This window comes from Gossypium arboreum, chromosome 11 (genome assembly GCF_025698485.1).
Source record: "Gossypium arboreum isolate Shixiya-1 chromosome 11, ASM2569848v2, whole genome shotgun sequence".
NCBI classification, from domain to species: domain Eukaryota; kingdom Viridiplantae; phylum Streptophyta; class Magnoliopsida; order Malvales; family Malvaceae; genus Gossypium; species Gossypium arboreum.
In genome coordinates this window covers 31,940,699-31,945,838 of record NC_069080.1, presented here as the reverse complement: position 1 = coordinate 31,945,838, position 5,140 = coordinate 31,940,699, and the positions used below count along the sequence as shown (strand labels likewise).

Below are 5,140 nucleotides of genomic sequence, written 5' to 3'. Positions count from 1 at the left end.
GGTTGTTGAAAACCTGGAGGATGTTGTGACCTTTGATTTCCTTGACCGCCCCACAAGAAATTGGGCTGGTTCCTCCAACTTGCATTATAAGTGTTACTATATGGGTTATTTTGGGGTCTAGAGTTATTGTTGCCCATATATTGGACTTGCTCCTCCTCGATGCTAGGGTTGAAGGGTTGATATTCTGTACATGCTGCTCATCCATTTGAATCACACCTCATCACTGGATGTACCTGAGTAGAACTACACAAACCGTCAATCTTTTTATTTAAGAGCTCTACTTGGTTAGATAGCATAGTAACCGCGTCGAGGTTGAAGACACCGACTGCTTTCATCGGTTTTGTTCTCATAACTTGCCACTGATAGTTATTCAGTGACATCTCTTCAATAAATTCGTAAGCTGCCTCAGGTGTCTTACTATTGATAGTTCCTCCAGCTGCTGCATCAATCATCTGCCAAGTTGAAGGATTCAGGCCATTATGAAACGTTTGAACCTGTAGCCAAAGCAATAACCCATGGCGAGGGCACCTTCTCAAAAGGTCCTTGTATCTCTCCTATGCATCGTAGAGTGTTTCTAAATCCATCTGCACAAAAGAAGAGATATCATTACGTAATTTGGCTGGTTTAGCCGGTGGAAAATATTTTAGTAAAAAATTTTCGGTCATTTGTTCCCAAGTAGTGATTGACCCTCGTGGTAATGAGTTCAACCACTGTTTAGCCTTATTCCTTAACGAAAAGGGAAACAACCGAAGACGTATTGCATCATCAGAAACGCCATTGATTTTAAATGTATCTCAAAAATTCTAGGAAATTTGCCAAGTAAGCGTTGGGATCCTCGTCCTGCAAACCATCAAACTGAACAAACTATTGTATCATTTGAATTGTGTTAGGTTTTAGTTCAAAATTACTTGCAGCAATAGCAGGTCTAACTATACTTGACTCAGTTCTTGTTAAATTAGGTTTAGCATTATCATACATAGTGCGCAGAGTAGGATTCTGATTAACAGCAATCGCAGGAGGTAGCGGATTTTCTTGGCTTTCAGCCATCTTCTTGGTTGTGATTTGAATATCGTCGTCTTGCTCGTTCTTTGTGTATCTTAAGCTTCACCTTATTTTTCTTTGGTTTCTGCGAACTGTGCGATTGATCTCACTGTCAAAAAGTAATGGTCCTGATGGGTTTCTTCTAGTCATAAACTATAAGAACCTGCCAGAAAAAGGAAAAAGAAAGAATTAGTAATAAAAATTAGAATAAAATTTAAATTGCAGTAAAAGTAAATGGATAAAGTAATAAAAATCGAGTGTTCCTAATATCTTAGTTCCCCGGCAACGGCGCCAAAAACTTGATACGTTATATTCATGACAGTTTTTAAATATTTATAATGAATCGTTCTTGAAACTAACTATTATCACGATTAAGGCAAGTGTACCTATCGAACAGTAGTATAGCTTTAGCAAGACCGGATTATCGAACCCGAAGGAACTAAAAGTACTAATATTAACTTTCTTTTTATTATCTAGCCTAAGAATAATGGGGTTTGTTTCAACTAGCTGATTAACTAAACTAAAAAATCACAGAAAATAGAATTGGGGAATTACTTTTGGAAAAAACGATTGAATTAAGACAATACCTAAGGAAAAATCCACCCACCTAGACTTCACTTGTTAATTGACTCTGCATCGGACAATTTATTCCTTTGACTTGATCCGTAGAAATCCCTAAGTTATATTATTATCCCTTTCGAGACTAACAACGTCTAACCCTAGGTTGAATAATTGAAATCTCTTTCTAATTAACTCCCTAGGGTTGCACTAACCCGATCTATGGATCCCCTTATTAGGTTTCACCCTAATCCGGCAAAATCTTGTCACCCTATCTCTAGGCGCGTAACCAACTCTGCTTAGTTATGAAAAATGTACTCTTAGACAGGGTCTATTCCTCTTCTGAATAAGAGCTTAACTTGAATCAATATCCTGGAATATCAAAACAAGAATTAAGAACACATAATTAAGAACAAGTCAAATATTTATCATACAATTCAGATAATAATAACAAGATCTATCTTAGGTTTCATTCCCCTTAGGTATTTAGGGGTTTTAGTTCATAACTAAAAAGGTAAACATCTCAGACGAATAATGAATACAAAACATAAAGAAAAACCCAAAACTCCTGAAGGGAAATTAAGGGGAGATCTTCAGTCTTAATGATGAATCCGACTTCTGAGATGGATCAATTTGCTTTCCTTGAGCAGTTCCCTACTTCCCCCTCTCTATGTCTCCTTTCTTCCTCCTCTAGGGTGTATTTATCGGCTTTGGAATGCCTAAGAACCCTCAAAATTGGATTTTTTCAAATTGGACTAAACTTGGGCTCGGCAGGGACACGCCCGTGTGACACGCCCATGTGCGATTACTTCAGGCTGTGGTCAAGCCTGTTAAATAGGCACGGGTGTGTGGTCCACCCGCGTGAGTCGTGCTTCGATTCTGCCAAATTGACACAGTCATGTGGTCTGCCTATGTGAGGAGGTCCAAGCCGTGTTGATTTCATACGTTGGCCCATTTTCTCTGTTTTTGGCCCGTTTCTCGTTCCTTTCATTCTCCTATGCTCACCTAAGTATAAAACATGAAATTAAGGCATTAGGAGCATCGAATTCACCAATTTTAAGGAAAAATCATCCATAAAATGTGCTAAGCATGGGATAGAAATATGTATAAATTACGGTTTATCATCGGCTAAACCCAAAAGTGAAACAAAGAAATCAGCACAAGGAAAATAAAAAGGAGAACAAGGGTTTTCGACTTTTGGATAAATCGACAAAAAGAAAAGGAAGAAATCAAAAGCGTTTTTAGCTTTTAGGGAAGAGGGTTTCTGGCAACAAGGTGAGAAAAAGATTTCGGCATTAGCCTCATACCCTTGTATTCGACACCTATTTATAATCCTTATGGCCGAACTCCTTAAGCCCAAGTTCCCATTTCGGCTCCACTTGCTCCTCACTTCTTATCTCCTCGTTTTTCTCCCTAATAACCCCTTGATCTTTTCCTTAGATTTCTCTCCTGAGCACTTCCCTTAGAGTCCATTTCCACTCCACTTCCAACCTTCTAGAAGGCCAAAATTAAACTTCTAAAAGCACTAAGCTAGGATTCGAACCTTGGACCTCCTTGCTAGCTATTAACGCCACCTCCCTACACTCTAAGTGGCGTCACTTAGCCACTCCTCCACAAGGCTTTTTTGATGCTATTTTCCCCTATTTTTATTTAAATGCCCAACTACTCCCAACCCTGGTTCTTTTAATAATTAAATTAAAATTCCTCCACCTCAAAACTCGAACCCAGAACTTCTCCAACATACCTAGACACTCCAAATTCCTTAAACCCTTATAGCCAACATGTCATTTGTCATTTCCTTGCTCACTTAAAAATTTTATGATACCCAAAGCCTAAAGCCCAATTCATCTAGGCCCAAAATTTAGGGCATTACAACATATGGGACGTTGGCATTGTACAGGCTTTTCGAGTTATCCGTGTATCCTATTTAATTGCGTACGGTTCAATAGGTATTCTGAGAAATACATGATTGAATTGTTGAATTGTTATATATATATATACAATGTTTTTTACATTAAAAGGACTAAATCAAAAGATATGAAATTCGAATAGATACATATTATTGAATGGATTGAAATTGTTATACAAATGGATGATATGTATATGATGATGTTATACTATTTAAAAGGTATAAGGATTGATATTGAAGTATGAAATGTGAATAAAATTATAGAGGTTTAAATGGTACGAATATAGAATAAGTCCCGTAAGAATTTAGTAACCGATTAAAATACGAAATGGAAAGCCAATGAGTTTCAAAAAGAAATTAGTTGTTTGAATACAAATTATTCTTTATCGATGGCTAAGATCCAACATATATTGTGAACTCTTGACAGCTTGAGTGAGTAGCATCAAATAAAGCTTGTATAACTAAACCAAATCTACAGCTTGTGAGAGTAGACCCAAATGATACAAACCGGGTACTCGTTAGGGATTAGTTATCTATGGCTGAGATCCAGCATATGTTGTAGATTCTCTATAGCTTGAGTGAACATCATCGAATAACACTTATATGAATAATTTCAACCTTCAACTCGTGTGAACAGACCCAAGTTATATAGCTTGTGTGAGCAATCCAAACTTTACAGCTTATGTGAACAAATTAGTCTCATATATCCAAGTTCAATATACTTTAGTTCTTCGAGTGAAAATAGAAAGTGAAATAGAAAATGAAATGGATGAAATGGTGGTACATGAATGAAAATAAATATTCATGCATGTGTTTGCAAATGAGTTACGAAATGATTATTACATGTTATGAAATGAGTTGCTAAACATGTATTTGGTTATGTTATAAATTCATATCATGTAAATAAACTAAACTCTAAATGTACTTGTTGACGTACATGTGAAAGTAACAGGATGCCAAAGGATTTCCAAGTTAGTCTCAGTATGTCTTAATTGTTTAAATTGTTGATTGATCAAGGTAAGTTAAGTAAAATTTCATATGAACTTACAAAGCATTTGAAATGATTATCGATATTTTCCTTCTCTTGTGGATAGTTGACTAGTGGAGCACGTCGATTGGATTACCTTAGAGTTAACACTAACCCTCTATCAACTCGATAGACTTTTTCTTGATTAAGCTCAGAATTGTGCTTGATTAAGCTCAGAATTGTGGCATGTACATAGATGATTATATATGTGACATTTTGTGAATGGATGCTTTTGGTTTAAACTTCAGTTAAATTTTGCATAAATGTATGTTTTTGCTATATGTTAAGCCCTATATATAAGTCATTACAAATGACAATTTTAAATATGGAAATTAATGTTATGTACAAGTATGTAATGTATATATTTTGGTAAGGTGACAAACTAGATATATAACAATTATATTACTAAGATGAATTTGAAATTGCATGGTTAAGTAATGGTTGGGCTGGTCTAAAAGCATGTGAAGTAAATTGAATAGAAGTAAGCTATTTTGGTTTGATTTGGTGCCAACTTATGGCATATTGGTTTGAATAATGTAGAAATGGTTAATTGGGTTGTTTTGGGATGAATTTTGGTCAGTTTTTTACAAGTAAAGATGTGCAAT

At 35.9% G+C, this 5,140-nt stretch overlaps 1 non-coding gene across 1 annotated transcript; it reads left to right on the top strand.

Moving 5' to 3' along the window:
* Positions 1–510: 510 nt before the first annotated feature.
* LOC128284423 (small nucleolar RNA R71) lies at positions 511–617 on the top strand. The gene has a single exon (XR_008274850.1). It is a non-coding gene; the product is annotated as a small nucleolar RNA R71 (small nucleolar RNA).
* Positions 618–5,140: the final 4,523 nt, after the last annotated feature.